At 40.6% G+C, this 22,250-nt stretch overlaps 1 protein-coding gene across 10 annotated transcripts in view; it reads left to right on the top strand.

Moving 5' to 3' along the window:
• The first annotated feature begins 4,463 nt into the window (after positions 1 to 4,463).
• MARCHF1 (membrane associated ring-CH-type finger 1) overlaps positions 4,464 to 22,250 on the top strand; it is a 232,011-nt gene continuing 214,224 nt past the window's right edge. For 4 of the 10 annotated variants that reach the window (XM_064417572.1, XM_064417561.1, XM_064417548.1 and 1 more), the window contains exon 1: positions 4,464 to 4,568. The gene's annotated coding sequence lies outside the window, so the exon portion shown is untranslated. Of the gene's footprint in view, positions 4,569 to 4,624; positions 4,648 to 5,275; positions 5,434 to 22,250 lie in introns of those variants that run through there. The other 6 variants (XM_064417575.1, XM_064417566.1, XM_064417559.1 and 3 more) reach the window with 5 other exon arrangements.

Genomic DNA, 22,250 nt, shown 5'->3' with positions numbered 1-22,250 from the left:
GTCCTCTTCAGAGCAGACCTTGAATTACTACACGTCAAATATTTCCTTACAGCCAGATATCCTCTAGTCCTCAGTTTGAAGTGATTTATTTCACAACAAACCAGTGTTTTTTGCATTTTGGCCCTTAGGCTCTCAGCAGACATTTGTAGAATGAGAGAAAACAAATGTCTGGGTTATACAAAGTTAATAAAGCCAGATGCTATTAAGAACTCACTGTATCACTATTCCGTGTACCAAAATGAGCACTGGTTTATATTGTTTCAAGAAGAAGGAAAAGGAAGGAACTAGTGTTAGGATGAAATAGGAAAAAATGCATAACTCAGCATAACATTTAGAAAGTTTATTTATGAAAAAGATGGTTAGTTAATTCTTTGTATTAAAAACCCTTTGTGTAGAGATGTCTCTATTCCAAAAAGTATTGTGGAGAAACCCATCAATCTCTCAAAGGCATAGGGCTATGAATGTGATCACACACATGACGACATCACTTGCATAATTTGTCAAAGTAAAACTGGCTCATTAATGATCAGTAATCAAGGTCAAAGTGAGAAACCAGAGTTATGCCTTAATAATATCATTCAGGTAATTGGACATTCCCTGTTAACATGGTGAGCTCAGGCAATGGGCAATATGCTTTTCTGTTGGTGAATGTGTAGCAGGAAACATGACATGAATTTGGATGTGCAACAGCTCTACCTTTCTGCCTTCTCTCTTACCTCCTTCTTCTGAATACATGTAAACTCATGCCTTAAAGACCTAGCAGCATGGCAAACAGCAGGCTAGGGGAGCAAGCCAGTGAAGCTGGAATAAGTGTCTGGCTTCTAGGTTCAGAGTTTTTGGTTTAACAAACACCTTTTTCCTGGTCTGGGGGATATGTATTTCTAGCACTGTTTCACTGTGCTTAGCTTTTATCCAAAGACCAGTAAGACCTTCAGCGTGAACAAATGACAATTTTTTATTTAATCTTGAAGAAAATCTTCAATGCAAAAGTAATTATAATGGAAACGAGATTTTATTTTTCTAATAACAAATTTCTAAATTTTTCTAAAAATTAAAAAGCAATTAAAACAATGATCTTGCAAAGTTGTATATTCACTAAAAGTCAGGATGACTTTTTTTATCTGTTATCTCTGTGACTAACATGCTTGCCCAATCTAAATGTTAAACTTCAATCCCTTTTTCTGCCTGAAGGGATTAAAAGCTGTGTTTCTCATTTTAGCCTAACTATACCAGGTGTGGTCAGCTCTGAGAAAGCATTAGCTTACTCCTTTCAATTTTGAGATGTTCTCCTGGAAACTAGACCTGGTTACCAAGATAACTGTTTGCAACTTAGTGAAACAAGAATAAATGGAAATCAAGAGGACTCTGAATCTTTGCCTGTGGGTTGACTGCTTCACTCCCTGTGTTTTGCAGCTGGCTTGAGTTAGTGTTGCCATATCTCTGCTGGAGGGTTTCCCCTTAATTTTCTCTCCTCCCGACTGAGCTCAGCCCCTGCTGCTCTTGTGAGAACACCAGGGATGGGTGACAGCTGAAGAAGGGGGTGTACATATGAATTTATAGAACATCCAGATTTGTTGGCAGTCTAATAAGTAAACTGGTCTTGCTCACCACATCAGTCATGTATTTATTAATGCTGGGAGACTTGGGAATACCTGAAAGAAGAGTTACTCTTGGTGAGCACATCTTACTGAGCTGTGAACTGGCAGTGTACCACATTCTGTGAGTACGGCAACAGCTCTCACCATGACGTTTGTTATTTTTGCACCATGGAGTTTGTTATTTTTTAATAGAAGAATGGTTTTCTCCCTATCTTTCGTTCCATGAATCAAGCCTGCAAGATCTGACTCAAATTTATTGCTATCTTTGGGAAAGCTAATGCCATATTGTTATGTAAATTTGAATTTTATTGCAAAAATTATAATTAACTACTCGCAACTTTTCCTACTTCAATTTCCTAATTGTATATTTTGCCTTAAATAGTGTGCACACCATGATTTATTCTTTCTTCTCTTTTGCTTACCATGTCCTCATAGAAACACAGAAAATATTTATAAATACAATGTTAACTTTTGACAGGATTTGAAAGGATTCAACCAGAAAAGTTTACTCTTGTGTTTAAATTCTATTGTTCTGAACTCATAGAACTGCTTTCAGGACCTTCTTCAGCACAAACTCTTCCTCAACTTTAATGTCTGTTTAAAACTCTAAATATACTGTCTGCAAATAGACAGAATATTGATGTCTGAAGAAAAAATTCCAGGTGCTCCAGGCAAAGAACTCAGACATGTTTGGTCATAATAAATTACTCCGGTGTGTGGTTCTTGGTTGTGTTAGCCATATGGAGTCACAGCAGCTGTAGTTACAGAGTTGCTAATGTTCTTAAGATGTGAAGGAACCTAAAAATGTTGCTAGAGAAAGCTGCAGTGCCCTGTAAACAAGTATTTCTGCTGGTGTTAAGTGGCACAGGAGCAGAAATTGCAACTCGCCTTTCCAATTGACAGACTGATGCTCTGCTCTCCTGAGGCATTCACTCTGAAGAAATTGCTCTGCAATGGCAAACTGAGCTCATCTTTTTATATTAACTTCTCTGAATTAATTGCCTACTACGTACCTTCTCTTTGGTGCACATCTTCTTTCCAGTTAAACATTACTGTTCAAATGTCAGCCTGCCCCTTGGTTTTTGCTGGTAGCAGCCTCATTATTCACTCAGTATCAATTATCTGTGTAAGTTTGAGGTGTTTTTTCTCTTTTAAATTTTGTGTTCCACTGGACTCATGAGATCAGCAGCCTTTACTAGACCCTGGTGATTAATCTACTTAGGCAGAACAGTAAGCAAAGGTTTCAAACTACTGCCCCTGCCTGGGACTTCAGGATCCTCGGTGGGTGGAAGTCTTTTGTGGAAGGAGAGTCTTAATTCCTGCATGTGTGTTCTTACTGATCCAGTTTTATGAAAAATCGTTCTGCAGATAACAAGAAACAACTTAACACCCAAATACTTTCTTTGGAAGGGAGGAAGGGAGGTAATTTTGATGTGGCGAGCAGTCATGAAAGTGTGTTAAGATGGTGAGGCAAAACAGCAGTAATTGAGGCTGCTGTACCTCCATTTTCAATTTTATTTTCAGGATAAAGCAATTGCTGTTAGAAGCCTGAATAGGTGAAATCTCAATAAGAACAGAAAAAAAAAAAAAGAAAAGATGAATAAGGCAAGATAAAAATTGCAACGAGTGAATGTACCTGTCTATAGCTGAGAATTAAGAGAATTTTTAAACTAGTGCCAGAAGGTGAGAGAATTTTGAGCAGCTTTTTTTCCTTTTAATTATTTATCAGAAAAGGAGAAGAAATACATAACAAGCAGACACAACTTTAGAAAACCTCTCACGTTTTGATCTGCAGGTCATACATCATGACCCAGAAAAAGAGAAAAAGTAGTTTAATCTGCTTGAGTGAGCTCCATAATACAGAGGTATCTGCTTAATGTTTTGATCATGATGAAGGTGATGCTTGTTTAGACACTTGCCCTTACGGAAAGACTTGATGGTCTTCAATCTTTACAGTGGACCTGTCTGGAGAAGCCTGAGGCTTGTACTACCACTCCCTCCACACTGCAGCTCAGGCTGAGGTTCTCTTTAATTTCAAGACGTGTCAATTGAGTACAACTAGTAAAAAAAAAAAAAAAAAAAAAGTCTGTGTGTCCTCTTTCTGCTCTTTCTGTCTCCTAAGACATTGAGGCATTATTTAAATCAACCTGGAATGGTTTATTCTGGTGATGAAGCCTGTGTCAAGATAGGTAAATAGCCAGATGTATTGTGGAAGTCTGGTCTATGGTGATTGTCTCATTTTGTTTTATTTTGACAACCCCACTCTGGACCGCTGCCTCAGCACCTTAGTTTGTTAAGCTGTCTAAGACGTTCAAACTCGGACTTATTTTCAAACGTGAAATGAGAATCAGGGTACAACATGGATTCTGAGCAATGGAGGTACATGTTGTCCTGTGCCCCCTCCCGTCCCCCGCCCATTCTCCGTGCTGAACTAAAGGCTGCGAGATGCCATTTCTGCACAGCTCTCCGAGGGGAAGGGGACAAGCCGGGAGGCCACTCCGCTTTCTAACGCGGAGAGATAAACACGCAAATAAGCCCCTTGCCTCCCCTCGCCCGGGGATTCCGCGCACCGTTCCTATACTGGCAACAAACTGATTTTTAAGGCTGTTCCACGGGAAAAGCAGAAAGCGGAGGAGAGGAGCGGAGGGCAGGGGGCGGATGCTCCGGCGTGGCACGCTCTGACGGCGCGGCTGCCCCGCACGCTGCGGTTCCGCCGCGGCCGGAGCGGGGCGGGAGCCGGGCCGGAGGAGCGGGGCCGGGGGCCGGAGCGAGGCCCGGGAGCGGGAGTGGGCCCGGGGCCGGGGGCGCTGCCGCCGCCGCTGCCCGCGCGGGGGCGTGGCCTCGGGGTGACGTCATGGGGCGTGGCGGGGGCGTGGCGCGGCGGCGGGCGCGGGATGGGGCGGGGGGCGCGGCCGGAGCCGGCGGGCCGGCAGCCGGCTCCCTGCGGCACCCGGGCTCGCCCGGACTCTGGTGAGAGCGCGGGGGCGGCTCCTCTGGGCGCGGCGCGGCTCGGCTCGGCTCGGCACCTGCGGGGTCCCGGCGGGGACGGGTGCTGCCCTTTTTAATTTTTTTTTTAATTTCTTTTTTTTTTTTCGTTGGGGAGGAGTGCGGGTTTGGTTTGGTTGTGCGTTTGGTTGGTTTGCTGGTATTCTTGGTGTTGTGGTTGTTTTGGGGTTTTTCGGGGGAGGAGCGCATGGGGCACCCGCGCGGGCTGCTCTCGCCGTCCCTCGGCTGCGGGCTCCGGTGGAGGCTCCCGGCAGCTCCGTCGGGCTGGCAGCAGCGACCCCCGCTACCCCGCTCTCTCGGGGGCGATATCACACCCTCCTTCACTTGGCGCCACCCTAAGTGTCGCTTTAACGATCAGGGATTTCCGAGTAAGTGTGGCAGGTCGCGACAAGAGGGAACCCAGGTTAGAAAACCTCGGCTGCGAGCGCTGACGAACTTGGTCTTTGTTTGTAGTCATGTTTTAAGTAATTTCTTGTTTAGTTGATGGTCTGTGTGCGGGAAGGCGGATAGAAGTACCAGTCCTTGGGAAACGAGACAGTGAAAGCTGTGGAGATGTGTACGGAGTTGTTGAGGTTCCCGCTGCTGTCGGCGCATCTTGCTGAGACTACCTGGACAAGGTTCCTCCTGGTCTGACAGTTCTCACTTTTCCTCTGCCCCTGTATTTTGTCCAGACTTCTTGAGAGCACAAGCGTCAAATGCCTTCTCTCGCTTCTTCCCCGTCTTCTTCTTGCTTGTATTTGCAAGTTGTGGCCAGGAACGAATTGAAAAGAAGGAAACACAATCTTATGCTTCAATGCAATTTAAATTGTCTTCATTGCCTAGCAGAAAGGTAATGAACTGCCTCGTGTTTCTCCTTCTCGGTTCGAAATACTGCAAAGCACATTTATCTTCGTGTGTATGGAGATGTGCAAATCTGATATTACTGTTGTGCGTTTTCTTAAATCCCTCTGACAGTGAAGTTAGTAGACAAGCTGATGTACTACTACCTGAGAGAATGAGCTTATCTTGCAAAGCATTTCCTTTTTAAGACTGATCAGCTAATATGTACTCTGCCCCAGTACTTCATTAAAAAGTTGGGAGATAATTAGCTGTTTCTTACAGCTAGAGTTCCCGATTTTAATTAGAGTTCCTGCCTTTAAGTTTAAACTGATTAAAGCAATGCCAAAGCCATTCTGGTTATTTTCAATGTTTGTTTAAAAAAAATGGGGAAAATGAGTAATTTTAAGCTCTTTGTACTTCATGTTGAAAAACAAACACTTCTGTTTGGGGTTCTGTTCCTGATTCTGTAGGGTGTGGGGGATGAGATGATGATGTTTATCTTGTATTATCTTGTATTCGGGTGAGGAAGTAAACTAACTAATGGCAATGAAACTCACATGTTTGTTTTACAAGGGTCATTGGTTTCAATAGGAAAATCACAATTTGAGAAGGAAAACTCAAATGTGTTAACTAACAAAGATGTGGATAAAGTGGGTAACCTGTGGGCACTCGGGTGGTTTTCTCAGTGCTCAAACCACATATAGGGCCCTGTTTGGTGACTCCTGTAATGGTGAAAACTCTGCTGCTGTCTAATATTACTGACCAAAAGTCTAATTCAAACTTACATAAAGCTGTCATGGTGGTTAAATATCATCCTCCATTGTGTCCTCTATTAATCTCATGTGTATACTTCAGACTTCATTCTGCTGAAGAACAATTACTTGCAATCGACTTAAAAAAAGGGGGCAGTCTATGGCTCATACATGGGTACCCTGCTATATTTTAGACAACATTTTAAAACCTGTTAGGGGTTTGAGAGCTTTGCAAATTAGTAATTCCTGAGGGAGTTGTTATGCTGATAAGATTTACAGTGTCTTTATTCTGAATATTTCACAGCACTTTTGACACTCTTTGTAGGAAGAGTTTAATGTTTGTTGTACACTGCTAAGCACTTGTGACAAGATTTAGTAATGGGTGCTTTAAAGTACAAAAAATGAAGTTCTGGAAAATGCAAAGCTAAAGGAATGACACCCTTTTAAGGTGCAGGATGGGGCAAACTGGCAGTGCTCAAAACTCTCCTGTAGACTGACAGCTGACCTTGACTTTTAACTCTATGAACTTGTTTGCTTTCAGTATTTTGTTGTGTCAGCACTGTGATAATGCTCATATTATGGCAGAAAGTTCTCTTGTCTTTTTTTGACATTTAAAGGGTATTGCTGTTGGTATTCTTTCATAGCGACTGAATTCTGTGCAAAAAAACTTCATTGCAAAACCTTTGGTATTAATTGGCCACCACTAGATATTTACATTCAAGGTGCTTGACTGCCCTGGTGTCACGTATGCTGCCATTGGAACCTCTGTAGTCAAATCTCTAAGTAATTGTGACCAATTTCCCATATTATGATTTTCCATATGTTTGTTAATGACCGAGCATATGAATTAATATGATGCCAGCATGGATAATGAGGTAAACCATCATCTGGGTTTTTATATTCAATGTGGGATGTTGATATGTGGCTGCTGCAATTTTTAATATGCTCAGAATAACTGTCTGACTTAGACAATTGGCTTTTCTCTTGTGGGTGAAGCAAGTTTCCATACTAGGAATACCTATGTGCAAAAATGAAAGCATTTGATAGGTATTTAGAAGACTTCACTGGCTAGAGAGTTGTCCATACAGCCTAAGAGCAGAATACCCCAAACATGCGTTGTTACTTGGAAGTGTGGAATCATGGAGTGATTTGGGTTGGAAGGGATCTTATGGATCATCTAGTTTAAAGCCCTCTGCCATGGTGAGGGACATCATGGGAATTGAAAGTGTCTCTTTTGTCTGTGGAATCTCACTGGAATGGTCCAGCTAGGAGCAGATTCATCTGCTGGTAGTCTTTTCCCAAGCCATATGCATCTCCTTGTAATTTTGGTCTTCTCCCTTTTCAGTTCTCTCTGGTTTCTGCTGTCACAGCCGTGCTGCTGCCAGATGCCCTTTTGCTGTTTTTGCTGCCTGTTTGCATTGCTGCCTTACCCCTTCTAGTTTTTGAGTTTTGATTTTGTTTGGAGTTTTTTTGTATGTATGTAATACATTTCTTAGTCCTGTAGGTGTGCTAGTTGTGTCCCTGCCCATGGCATGGGGCTGGAACCAGAGGATCCACGTCCTTTCCAACCTAATTCATTCTGTGGTTCAGTGTAGCATACAAGACAATGAAATTATATGCTTTGACTTGAAAAAATAGTTAAGATCTGTAAAGAGAAACATCTTGTTATATGATATTAAATCCAGAATAGTCTCATCATCTTAATGACAGTGCAAATTCAAATAATGACTTAATAGAGGAACTTAAACCTTTAATGTGATGAGAATAACCTTGTTAATTATCAGGGTTAATGAGGTGCATTTCTTTGAAGTGAACGGAGTGATCACAGGCCAGAAAAAAAAAATCTCTCTTCTGCTGGGTAGTATTTTTCCAATTAATTGGTAATTGAAAAGGGGATTTTGTTCCAGGCAAGTGTGTGATATTACAGTAATTTATATCAGATTCTTCAGGAAAGAGGGATAAACACCTATTTAAAAAGTAGACTTAATGGTACAGTTAAAGCAATAATGAGAAGTAAGCTAATTTTTTGTTGTTTTCTGTGTTCTGTGCCATTTTGATGGTTCAATGCCTTCCCCCCCACCCAAATGCATTGGCAACCAGGCATACACTGAAACTTAAATCTCATAGATTAGAGTTTCATGATTTAGAAATAGTGGGGAGTTTGATAATATTGCATTATCCAGTGTAATTTCACTGCTCCTTTGGGTATTTCCATACAGCTTATAACTTTTCTGCTATGGAATAATTTTTTGGGATGCAGAGGTGCTGAAGGTGCTTTGGGTGATTGTACTGCCACAGTGCTGTCCTGTTGGTTTTAGGACAGGTGTGCAAGATAGGTCTTGTACTGTATTGGGAGAGGCTTTCATAGTGCTGAGCTGTGGATGGCTGTAAAGTTAATTTCAGACTAGGTGACTGTTGAAAAACAAAGTTTGCAATTTTGCAGTGAAGATGATAATATATTTGTGGCTCTTTTATAATCTTATAAAATGAATGCTTTTTCAGGAGTGGCTTTCAAGGTGTTGAAAGCTTTTCTAGTACCTCATGTTTAGAAAGAGTTCCTGCCTGGATTTTGTCCCACTAAGTTTGCTTGTTCATTACCAAATTTCTTCACAAGAATGACTTCCAGAACTGACCCATCTATAGCTGTCCCTCTGGCATGTGAGCCTGCCTGCTGTAGGACAGTGGTGGGAAGTACAGCACAGTGGGAACCCCCAGCTTGTTAGCTGCTACCCTGTACTGGTTTGGTTGAACCTTTTATGCTTTGGGGTGAGGTAGAACTTCATCTTAGTCACAACTGAGTGCATTTTGCAAAGTCAAACTGCATGATTTCAAGTTGACTTTGTTTCACTGGTAGTAGCATGGTTGTGCTTTGTTGACAAAGAATGGTAGTCCAAACCCTCAGATTTAAGTAGAATAAAATACATAACTTAAGTCTGGAAGGTCGAGAAGGGTATGATGTACTGGGAATTTTTTTCCACTTGCCCACCAGCCACTGAAATCCAAGACTGGTCTACTTGTACCTCCAAGCTGACTTCCAGGTAGACAGAATTAAATGTCAAATGTGGTTTCTGCAGAAATGTTATGTTCAATTTGATTGTATCAAAATAGTGGGCAATGTACTTCAAAAACTACTTTAGAGCACTGAGAAGTTTAATTACTTCAAAGCTGTTCAGCAGGAGAGTTTCCCAGTCTGAAAACCAGAGGCTTGTTTCATTTGCAATTTGGGTTAACATTCGTCCTTGTCTGTTTATCTTCATTGCAAAATGAAGTTTTTTAAACAAGGGAGTGCTCACTGACTGATTTCCTGTAAGACTTTCTGTTTTTCTTATAGGAACAGTTTCTCTGTTTTTTTTTTTTACATATTTAGAAGTATTACAATTAACTTGTAATGCTACAATGCTCCCTTATATTATGTTATTTTTTTACTTCATGCTGTGTTACACAGCTTTAGGGGGGACTCGCTGCAGAAGGGAAATGGCACCAAGTTCTGCAGGAACTTGTGGAAATGTAATCCTTGTGGCATTGTATGGTTAGGTCTGCCAGTGAGGAAATGCAGGGGGCAGCTTCTGTGCCTGTCAGAGTTCTTTTGGTTATGCTGGGTCGTGGAGTGAAAATTATTTTGATGTCAGTAGCTTATTAATCCCAGTTTTCCAGTTTCTGCCTGTTGGCTCTCTAAAGCAGAGAAGACATTGCAAACAAAAGCGCAATGAGGGAAGGCCAGGCCATCTTTGCTGTCATGGGAGCAGCTTCCTTGGCCTCTGTAGTTCACGCTGTGATGGCTTGATGACTTCTCATAGAAGATAGGTTTCTCTCCCCCTTCCCCAAGGTCATCTTCTCTGAAGTCTTTTCCAGATGGAACCAAAAAAAGTACCAATGATGTTAAGGAACAAAGGGACTTGTTTAGCATGGAGGAAAAGTTCGAAGCAGAAGCCAATTATTAATAACTTGATTCAGAAGTTAAACTGATACAATGTGAACCAAGTTAAATACATACCTAACCTGAGGGACAAAATTTTGGCATGAGATAAAGTATCGATAAAATAGGGACTATCATAACATTTCTAGCCAGTGGGGAAGTGAACTTGTGGAGCTATCTTCTGCCAGAACAGGGGTGTGCATGTCTTACATCCTTTCTAAAACTTCCTCATTGTAGGAAGCAGAGTGAGGGTCAGGCACTGATCTACTCTCTTTGGTGACCAGTGATGGGACCTGAAGGAATGGCTTACAGCTGTGTCAGGGGAGGTTTAGGTTGGATATTAAAAGCAGATGTTTTCACCCAGATGGTGGCTGGACACTGGAATAGACTTCCCAGGAAAGCAGTCACATCACCATGGCTGCCAGGGCTCTTAGGCACACGGTGTGACTCTTGGGGTGTCTTATGCAGAGACAGAAGTTGGACTCGATCATCCTGATGGGTCCCTTCCAACTCAGGATATTCTATGGTTCTGTGGTCAAAGTTTTGTTTGGTGTAAGACATTGTGAGTGTAAGGCATTAATAAGTGTGATGAAATGAGACTGGGAGAATAAGATGGAATGCAGCTTTAATCCTGGTGTATTGCTGGAAACCGTGAGTTGGTACCTTTTTCTGTAGCAAAAGGGCATGGGCTGAGCTCCAGATCTCTGATTTTTGGGGTTGGCTGAGTACAGAGGCAGCCATCATCTGGAGTAAGGAAATAAGGAAAAACCCTTGCTCAGAGGCAGGCTGAAGAGTGGAAGTTCTGCATGCTGGCATAAAGCAGTGTGTAACAGGATGGAATCTAATCATGCTTCCCTGGTCTTGGTCATCATCAGAAAGGGATGATTATGGTTCCCAAGGGAAGACCTTGTACTTCAGCATTTCTAATGTGTGAAACTGGCCATGAGTCCTTGCTGTGTAATCTATGAATGCAGGCACGTTGCTCTCCTGGCCTGTGGTGAAAAATGTGCTGCTTTACCTCATTGCTGCTTTAGGCTCAGAGGGTCTGTGCTGCTTCTTTGGAGAGAAACCTAAAGCACAGCTTCTGAGTGCTGACTTCAAAAGATGTCCACTATCTCCTCACAGTGGTGTGATCTGTTTAAGGTCTGTCTGGCAGGTGCACCCAAGCCCAGGTCAGCTGATGATACTGAGTTGTTTCTCTGGTAAGTACTAACAATTTCAGTGTCTTGTAGAAAATTTATGTATGTAATGACAGTATCAAATTGTCCTTGTCTGTGCTGGCTCTCTGTGGGGGTAAATGGCCATTAAAGAGCCAGCTGATGGGTATGGGATTTTGTGGAGACAGATGCTTTTCCATAAAGTTGATAAACATTACTCTAGAGGATTGAAAATATTTACTGTGAAATTTCCATGTTTGTGTAGTACCTCCTTAAAAATCAAACAGTAACATCAATGCCTTTGGTTAGTGGAAGTCCTAACAGATGATACAAGGTGTTGGCTGGAAGATGACATACCTGCAAAAAGGCCAAATTAATTACACCTCCACAGGCTTCTCAAATGCTGGTCTTCACAGCCAGTGGGATGCAGTATTCTGTGGAGCTGGGAGGAAGGGACGGACTGTCCACTGGAGGCAAAATGCATCAGAAAGATAACAGCTCTGTGATAAAGTCTGCTAGAGTGAAGAAGTGAATTCAACTCTGCAATTGTATAAGGATATGCTGAAGTTGGTAAGGTGGGCAACTTAAGGTAGAGCAAAGCCTCAGAAATTAAATTAAATTATATCATTTTCTGTTATTCTGAAACCTCACAGAGGGGAGGAGGAAAGAGGATATAGATAAAATGAGTGTTTTCTTGTTAAGTTTGTTACATGAACAGTCCCTTGCACTTTGTGAGTAACTTTTTTTCCTTTTTTTTTTTTGTGCCTTTTGAGCAGCATTCATAGTAATAGTCTGCTGATTCTATTCTGTCCTCATGTGAAAAAAATCCTAATGCAAACCCTGTTCAGTGTGTGTTTGAAAATAGCTGTGTTTTATTTAACTATGAACAAGAGGACTTCAAATGCATGTGTTTTTCTTTGAAAGAGAGCGCAAGGCAATGTTACAAAGAAGGAGTTTTGGCAAGTGGAAAGAATGCTGAAGAGAAGTGACAGAATGTGAAAGGGACAGATTGTGTCCCTACTGAAAGGGTGGTTGAGGAATTTAAAGAGAAAGGGTAAAAAAAAATGGTGGAGGGGAAGACAGAGGTAGAGTTTTTGGAAATGGAGAAAGATCTAAGGAAGCCAAAGGAAAAAAACCTGCTAAAATCTGTGATGTATGGGGTAGAAGTGAGAAGGAGGAGAGGAAATATTTATGATAAGAGAAGACTGATACAAGTGGATGAAATGACCAGAGTGGAAAAAGGAATAGAATCGAGAGATGGAATGAAAGATCACTGTGTGTGGAACAGGAAAAGAGCATTTTGTTTTAAACATGTGCTATGTTGAAATTTTCAAAACTCTTTTTTCCCCCTGTGCTAAGGGAAAATGTCAGGCTGGTTCTGCAGGCTGAGAGAGGTGAGACTGCCACAGGTCCATGCCCCAGTTCCAGCCAGCAGCCGGGCAGAACACATCCTCCCAGTGCACTGACACAGCGGATGTGCTCCCACGCCTGCTCCACGTGCTGCACTGCAGACAGGTGTTCCCATGGCCCAGCTCAGGCTGGCACTTCCAGTCACTCGCCCCAGTCTCTCTGGTGGTTGGCAGTCAGAAATTGCTGCACTCAGACCCCTGTGCACATCTGCAGAATGATCAGAGCCACTCACCCAGAAAAGAGCTGGAAGGGGTTTAATAGTCATATAGGACAGACTAAGCTGATCAGGGCACCACCAGCCGCTGAACCAACCACCAGAATATTTGCATGCAACTGGCCCTTTTTATCCACTTACTCCTCTGTTACCTCATCCTTGTTCTCTCTCAAGTCCTGTAAATCCATTCCTGCCTTTGGTTTCCCCTGTAAACATCTCATGGCAAGTCCTGTGCAATCCCCAAATGCCCCTCCCTTGCATCCCACAGTATGTCCCACATCTGTGAGCACTCATGATGGTTTCAGAACTGAACAGTGTGACTGAGGTCCTCCTTGGGACTGCCCTGAGAAGAGTCTGGATGGGGCCTCCCCGCATTCCTTCAAGCCCCTTGTGTCCCTGCCTTTTTCCATACTTTTCCTGTCCCCTAGTTTGTGTCATTCTGCAGCCCTGTGGTCCTCTGGCCTCATAGAGGAAGCCCCTTAATGGGCTGATTGCTCTTGTGGTGGGCCTGGAAGATGATGGGCAAAGTATAATTTGTGCTTCCCCACTTGCCACTGTCTGTGCTCCATTGTTGGGATGCAAATGAGTTTTTATCATACAGTCTTAACCACATAAAACCATCTTCATTTGCTCTGGACATTTTAAAGAGTAAAATTGTGATGAAAATTCTTTGTTAAAAAATATGTAGCAATGAAAAATATAGAGTTGCTATAAAGCACACGCTTCTTGCCTCCTTGTTTGGCTTTATGTTGTGGAATGCTAAGTATAATGTATGACCTGTGAAATCTAGTCAAGTTAAATTTTTGTTTTAAAACTTGAAAGGGTATGTTGTTCGGCTAAAGGACTACTCAGTAGCAATGAGCTACAGCACAGGTTACAGCACTACTTAAACATCTGTGAGGAATCCAGGTAGTGGTAATTGTTATGAAACAGATCTGAGGGAGTGCTTTTGATTGCCTGTGGTGATGTTGTGCCTAATGGAATAGAACTAATTTTTTCCCCAGAATTGCCACCAACGTTCTGTATATGCCTTTCAGAGCTTAGATGACTTCTAAAGTCTATGCTATAATTACTTCTTTTTTAACCACGATTAAACATATGTGTGTTCTGAAAAGCTGCCATTATGATACACTTGAATTCATGAAAGAGTGATTGTGTTCCTCATTGCAACTGGATTTTTTTGGTGCCTTAGGACTGAAGGCAGGACTCTGCACAGAGGAACTATCGAGCTGAGTTAAACCCTGCAAAGAATATTGGGGACAGGAGCACAAAGTTCATCAGAGATGTTTCCAAGAGTGGGAATGGGAAACACTAAAAGATTAGGTTTGTCTAAAAACTTAATTGAGTGCCATGTTTTACACCAAGTGCTTCCAGTTGCCTACAGGAAAAGGAATAGAGGTATGGAAATGGAAATTAACGTGGTGCTTGAATGTAGATTGGCTGTGAAGTGTGGTGTCTAGCTAATTGGGCATTAACAGGGAAGTGTGCTGTTTTCTTTAAAGGGGCAAAAACTAATCCAAGGAACTGCAGGATTATGGTTTTGACGTCAGTGTTAATCAAGTTCTTAAACTGCTTTTGTAGGAAGAGATATTTCTGTGCATAATAGTCAAAGAATATTAGAAAAAGGTATTAGGAGTTTACCAAGGAGAGTGGTACTATAAGGAAATGTGACAGATCAAAGACCCCTTTGCCTCAGCTGGGCTTATATAGCTGTTTTCATTGCTAAACTTTAAATAAGATAAATTTTGTTTTTAAGAAACAAAATACACTGTCAACCTTTTTTGTCTTGTATCATGTGATTATTTTGAAGCTCGACTTCTTTGGCAAGATGAATTTTATACAGTAAGTACTCTGTAAATGTGTGGGTATAATCACAAGGGAAGTATTACCTGGAATAAGACAATGCTGACAGAAGAGCAAATAACCATGTGTATAAATTCTAGAAATTGGAGTAGGGTTTCTAATCAATAGAATAACTTTCCAATTGAAGGTATTTTATATCAAGCCATATCTTACTGCATTAAAATAACGTCTAAGAGATTTCTGAAGAAGTTTCCATAAAGATAATGAGACGCCTGTCAGAGCAAGAAACTAAATTCATGGAGCATGGGAACTATTTTCTGTAGTATTTTCCAAAAACAATGTTCAAAAAAAGTGAATGCACCAATGTAATAAAAGTATATTTGGCAGCAGATGTGTCTCTCTCTCTGTGGTGGTATGGAGAAAGGTTTTTCAAACAGAAGCATCCAGTTTCAACAACTACAACAAAGTGAAAACAATTTGGACATCATGGCATTTTCCTTATACAGGTGATTTCAACATGTAGAAATTTTAAATTGCTAAAAAGGGTAGAAAGGTGTTTGCTTGGGTAAAAGTTCTGAAATACATAGTTGAAATGATAGTTGAAGAATGTGATGTAATAAATTATGAATACCCTTCTTTTACTCTAATAATCTATTTAAAATAAGCTCTTTGTGATATATGACATTGGTCATTGTTACACTTTTGCTGGGCTTTAAACTCCCTCTGTGGTGTCTGCCAGCCTTTTGAGTAGAAATTTTTGAAGGTTTCAGCAAGGTTAGAGAGCTGAGCTGGCGGGCAGAAGATAGCTGTCAAATGCTTTTGCAAACTCTCAGACTCTGATGCTTCAGTACAGGGGCCTTGAAATAAAATAGATTGATTCTTGTCCAAGGTATGATTTTCTCCCCTTCCTCAGAAGATTTATTTGCTTGTGGAAAATAGTAGACCTCAAAAACACCTGTTTTTGTGCTAGGAAGACTTAGACTTTATTGGCTGAGGCTTCTGTGTCATTTAATGGCTGGGCGAAAAGAGGATTACTCTGAAATCACAAATGTGAGTCATTCAGGCTGTGGGAGATGAGGGTTTGAGCAGCCAAACTGACACTGCCTGCTGCCCAGGAGCTCTGGGAGAGAAAGCTGCTTGGATGTAAAAGTCCTGAGGATGCAAAACAAGGAGGAGAAAATTATATGGAAGGGAACAAACCGGAAGAGATGAATACTTGAAAACTGAGAAGTCACATTGTACAATGGGGAGGTGATATTCAGAGTCTTGGCTAGAAAAGAAGAATAAATAAGAAAATAAGAATTAATCTGGTAGGACGTGATTCAGATGAAGACACTAATGAGAGAGGATGACAAGGAGCTAGTTAAGAAGAACAGTACTGCCTCTGTGATTTGCGATTTGAAGGCAGACAGGCAGGTGTGCCCAACTGAAGCCAGGTTGAGGTGCTCGTGTGACAACAATGTCCATTGGATTTGAGTTCTTGATCACAGGGGTAGTAACACCTCAGCACTGCTCCCTACTTTGGCTGTTGCAGCAGGCCCCAGTTACTCTGCAGGTGTCTTTGGTGTATGCATGTATTGCAGACACATATAATACATTTTTCCATACTTTTCTGTATAGAAACCATTTCTTTCCATAGAACCATTGCTCAGAATTCTGATGTGCTGGGGATAAATCAGAGCTGTATGACATTTTTATCTATAGAGCTCTAACCTCATTTTATAGTGCATGCTGAATGCACAATGGGGGAAAGTGTTTTTTGTAGTTAGGCAGCTAAATGTTACCCTGGAGATAGGGCTTACATGGCTTATGGCTTCTTTACCCGCATAGGTCCTGTTTGAAGCTGGAGCTATTTAAAAAAATAATTTATTTTTATTAATATTTTTATTTTATTGTATTTTAAAATTGGACACAACAAAAACATATCTCTTCATTCTCTCCTTTTCTGCCCAATCTGGAAATCGGGATCTAATCTGTAGAAGAAATGGATGATTGCTTCTAAAGCCAAAGGCCTTTTAGTGCTTTCTTGCTGTGGAGACTGTCCCAGCTCTACCTGTTAGTGTCTGGAGATATTTCTGAGCCAGGTATCCTGTCTATATTTAGTAACATTCAGTATTATTCAGGAAATGATATTATATTACAATAAGTCCCTTTTGGTTTAGCAGGTTGGTAAAAGAGAATTCTGCTCTCACCTGTAATAATTTAGCCTCAGACCTATCTTCCTACTTAAATATTGCTGGGGAGTAGTGCAAAGCTTACTCCAGTACCCTTTCTGCTTTACTCTGTGCTGTTGTGGTCTGTGTAGGACTGCAGCTGCACGAGTTGTGCTGTTATTCCCTTGGAACAGTCATTCCAGAGCTGGAAGTTTGCCCCTGCTTTACTGCTGTGTTGGCTGTGCAGTTCCACAATGGTGCTTCACGCTTTACAGTGGCTGCAGTTCCTTCTGCAAGCGTCACAGTTCTTGCTGCATTACTTTCAGTGTGCAGAGAGAATGCAGACACTTTCCTGGAAACGGAAAAACAGAATTTTTTTTTCCTCTCCAGATATTACTTTTCCACTTCACCTTTAGTGAAGCCTATTTTGGATCCCTAAATTACAGCTTTTTGCCTCAGCATCTCTACAATAATACTGTTGAAGTTACTGTGGAAACTTTGTTGTTGCAAGGCCAGTGAATTACACTCTTCTGTGCTGACAAACTTGTAAGAATTGTGACAGGCCATGATGCTTTTTATGCTAATGATAGGATAGTTTCTCTGTTTCATGAAGGAACAAATAAAATAAGAGACATCTGAGAACATGATCATTAAGATTCTGAGGGAAAGGTTTCCTTTTCCAATGCTAAACATATAAAAATGGGAATAAAAATGCTGTTCAAAGTATAATTAATATCCTGTGTGTTATTTGCATCTTGGGGTGATTTAAATCACTTGCCAGGGGGGGAATGCCAGGAAATAAAACAGATGCTGGCTTGCAGAATTGACAGAGAAAGTAGGCACCTTCTGATAGTGTCTAATTGGTAGTATTCTGGGAGAGCAACAGTGATCCTGACGGGATCCCTCAGCTTCAAAGAAGTTCAAATGTTAACATCTCAACAGCTAAAAGTTGCTCATGGTTATGACCTTTTATCTTTATTGCCTTGCAATGCAAAGAGATTAATAATTTTTTGTGATGACAAAGTATGTTATAGAAATAAATTAATTTATGGTAAGGTGTTGTGGAAAAGCATATCCTAGACTTTCTTAAGCTGCTTATAAAGTAATTATTTAAGGGAAAATTTTGAAAATAATTCAATAAGATTATAAGAAAGAGAATATAGGAATAATGTGAGCTTATTTGCCGAGGCTATGAGATGAGACAAGATGTATCTTCCCAGGCACATTTAATTTAGAATTCATGTTCTTTTTTCCCTTTGATATTGCCAAACACCACCACCCCCCCCTCCCCAGCTGCAATTATTCACATCTCATGCATCTTTTTTCTCCCCTTGGTAGGATGATTTCTGCAGTGTGTGTTGCATAAAATAGTGTTAAGTGATGCTTATTATAAGCCAGGAAGCTTAATGAAATATTTACATGAACACTTAACTAACAGACATAACTTTTAAGATTTAACGGACCACCTGCTCAGCAACTGAAATAGAGCAATGCTGTTTTCAAAACCAGTTAGTTATTCATGGCCAAGGAAACATCCTGGGTAGAGCTCCCAGAAAGCTGTTTTCTCATCCCATTAATTCTTTTGAGACTTAAAAAACCCTCAACCAAACAATAAACAATCCTCAGAAAAACTTGATGGATCACAAGGCTTGCAGAGAAAAAAGAAGAATGGAGAGAGGGAGGAGAAGAAAGAGGAACAGAAACTGTTAAAGAAATGCAGTTTAAGAGTTTTAACATTGAAGAGTGCATTCTCTTAATGAGGTCAAATCTTTCATATCTCTGCCTTATCTTAGTACCTGGCTAGTTTAACACATTGTCCTCCTTGCCGCGTTCAGAGCTGTCTGTGCTCTGCCTTAAGTCCGGAAGCTATATAATGCTCTGTACTGTAAGCATGACTTAATTTGTTGGTTCTTTTTCACAAGCCTGATTAGATGAAACACATCTAGTGCTGCTTCTGGAGCAGTTTGAGTGTACTTGTCTATGCAGATGTCTTTTGTGTAATGGAGAGGCATGTGCTAAACTGAAGTAATCCTCAGCCATTGCTGTGATCAGAAATATCACTGCTTTAACTGCTGGAAATTTTCTCTCAGCTGTAGAAATCTAGGAGTAGACAGGCATATCAAAACATTTGTGACTATATCTGTTCCAGCAAGGACTTTTATCTGAGTGAAAAATAAGCATCTTTCAAGTATAAAATCAGATAGCAATTAAATGCAACATTTTGCCTTGCAGGGTGAGGGTTCCTTGTCAAACACAGTTGCTGTGCTTCCATTTTTGCATTTTAAATGGTTATCAAGTTTGTTCAGTCTGTCCTCTGTGCTTGTGTCTAGAATGAGATGAGATATATAAAGTTAGAAGTCAGTGCTGTCTCCACAGCTTTCTCACAACACCTATTTCTACAATACCTATTTCTTTGTAAGTTCACCTGCTATGATAGACAGCCAGTGAGGAGAAGACTGCAGAGGAGCTGCAAAATCTGAATAGTGATATGAGCTGAATGAATCCAAAGAATTAAATATCCAGGTAGACACCCTTGACAAATCTACGGTTAAGCAGTAGGTGTGGGATTACAAACAAACCTACAAATTCTCTTCACTTGTACTAGCAACTTTGGTTGTGAACATTGACTTTTATTTTCCCCTGGCAAAATGAAAGTAGTTGTTCTCAACTAGTTCTGGGAGGGTTAGTCTTTCTCATAGGCAGGAAACATAAACTAACTTCATGGTAGATAATATTTTTTTTTTAATGCTGAAGGAACAAAGAGCATGTTTCCCATTTTTTTTCAATTAGGTGACAGTTATGCCTTCTGCCATACAGCTACAGTGTCAGTACCATGTGTAACAGAAATTATGGGACAGTAGGTAACAAATGGGGCAAGGGTGTCATACTCCACAGGAGCGTACAAGTCTCAGTCAGTGCTGTAAGTGGTTGTGCTTTTTCTTGGTGGACAAATGCAGCATCCTCACCAGACAAACACCTACCTCAGCTTTGAGCCTGGAATAAACAGGAACAAGCACCACCCTTCTTGCAGGACATGATTTGAATGTTTCCTATCTTGAACTTTGAAAGTGAATGTTCTGCCACAGCTCTCATTATTACAATGTTAATCAGGATTTGGTTTTGAGAGTGTTAAAGTTAAGTGCCTGCTTATTTTTGGCATAATATTCAGACTGTTAGAAATCAAGCCATTTTCTCTGGCTTTCAGTCCACATTTTAAGCTTAGGCTTTGCGTTTTGTCCTGTAACAAATGTTCGAAGGATTGCAGAATGGCCAGGTGCTGCAAATACTTGGAAATAACAGAGGTCATTTCAGGTCATGAAACATTTGACAATTTTGGGCATTTCTGCCTGGAAATATTGCTTGATTCCCATTAGGGAATGTTCTGTAACAAAAAGTATGCCTTGAATAATTTTATGTTTAGGTTAGAAATCGTTTGATTGACACCATCCCTTGTAAAGAAGGTACTGACAAATGGTTAACTTAAAACTTTTGTGAAAGGCCTAACTAGAAATTGTCTAATCCACTTTCTGCACATGAGCATTTATTTGCTTATGAGGGGATTTTGGAATCAATTTGATGTTCATTGAGACTTGCCTACTTCTGCCTTAATTTTCTATTTCATCTTTCTCCAGTTACTTTGGCTTGGAAAACGTCTTCCTTCATAGTAAAGTTCTCTTTCCTAATTTTGTTAGTTTATGTACTGTGTAGCAGAGAATTGTATTTGTTGAGAACTTGAGTTCTCAGTGGAAAGCATTAAGTGTGAAGCCTCTTAGCTGTTGGAAGTATGTGCAGTTGATAAACAGTTGTTGCACAAATGCCAAAACCATTTTCTTTACGGAAGAGGATTCCCTGCCAGCATATCTGTCTTGGTACTGTGGAAAGTTCTGAGCACATGGTGCGCTCTCTGGTCCATGGCCAAAATCAAGACAGAGGAGACAAATGCTGTAAAGGCGGGAAGTAAAAGTATTATGAGGAAAAATTTTCCTTTATGAAGAAAAATGTAAGCTGTTATCCATAAAGATATTGCATGTTGGTATTTAATTATGCCTTGGAAGTCTTCCCATATGGTACCTTGTCATTATGAAAGACTAAAACCTATGATTTACTGGATAGTGGGGAATGGTCTTTGCAGATGGACATTTAGAAAATAGAATTTAAACAAACCTGCACAGGACACCCTCAAGAATCACACCATGTACCTCAGAGCATTGTCCAGATACTTTTGATACTCCTTAGCTTTTGGCTTCTTTGCTGTGATTTCCAGGAACAACAGTTGTGGCTTTTTTAAATCTTTGTTAATCTTTTCTGGAGAACTGTAATAGAAATATTAGGGTTGGTATGAATGAAGTAGAACTTGTGTCTTTAACCACCAGAAGCAGCAAAAGGGGTAAAAGAAAGGCGTGTGATAACGAAGATCAGCTCTTCAAGAATACAGCTCAGAGAACACCATTGTCAGGGGAAAGACTGAGGAGTGCTTACATCAAGACCAGGATGCCTGCTGTCTGAAAGAGCTGATAATTTGTCAGTGAAAACTTATTATGTGTGCTAATACTTCTCCTACCTGCCCAACAAATTAAGGAAAACAGCCTGGTTTAAGATTTATGGAGACTGAGATAAGTAAGGTTGTGGTGTGGAGGATCACCCCAAAGTGGCTCCTAGAAGCTATATAGGTCTGTAGTTTATTGTTACTGGCTGAGAAGAAACCTGCGAACTCCAATAGAAGAAAGGCAGTCCTCCAGTAGTGAGGACTTGTCCTTTTTGTCATGTACAGGTGATCCTGGCAAGACCACTTGGACAGATGTGTCACTTGTGTGTAGGTCAGTTTGAGATTGGGAGTGAATGAAATCTCTGCAAGGGTGAGCATGAGTGGGATATTTTCCAATTAATACTTTCACCTTTTATAAGATCTGATGTAGATTTTTGCTGCAGTAATTTTCCCTATTACCAGTTTCATGCTGACATGAAACCACTGTCCAGTTAGAGACTTTAACAGCCTTCAATTTAATTGTCAATGTGAGAACTATTGGTGGCATTAGAAGGTGTCAAAGGAAGAAACATCTTGAACTAATTTACAATTTAGAAAAATCTTCTGTAGCACCAGAGTGCTAAAATTTAAACCATAAATGAAGAATGGTTCAGAGGGGAAGGAAAAAGACTGGGCAGTATTTATTACTAAACATCATGTATTAGTTAGATAATTTAATATAAATTGTTTTATTTTTTTCACATACATATATCTCAACATTATCAATAATAGTAAATTAATAAAATTAATTTTAATACAAGCATTTTTAATGGATATACAGGATCTCTGAAGGTATGAGCATCTTTTGATGTCATTAAAAAACCTTGGGAGTGCAGGAGGCAGTTTGACCTTTTTTTATCCTTGGCTATTTCAGCACTGATGTGTGGCATTATCACT

The sequence above is a fragment of the Passer domesticus genome, chromosome 4 (genome assembly GCF_036417665.1).
Source record: "Passer domesticus isolate bPasDom1 chromosome 4, bPasDom1.hap1, whole genome shotgun sequence".
Classification (NCBI taxonomy): Eukaryota; Metazoa; Chordata; class Aves; order Passeriformes; family Passeridae; genus Passer; species Passer domesticus.
The sequence above is the reverse complement of the archived record's forward strand: the minus strand, read 5'-3'. Positions and strand labels throughout refer to the sequence as shown.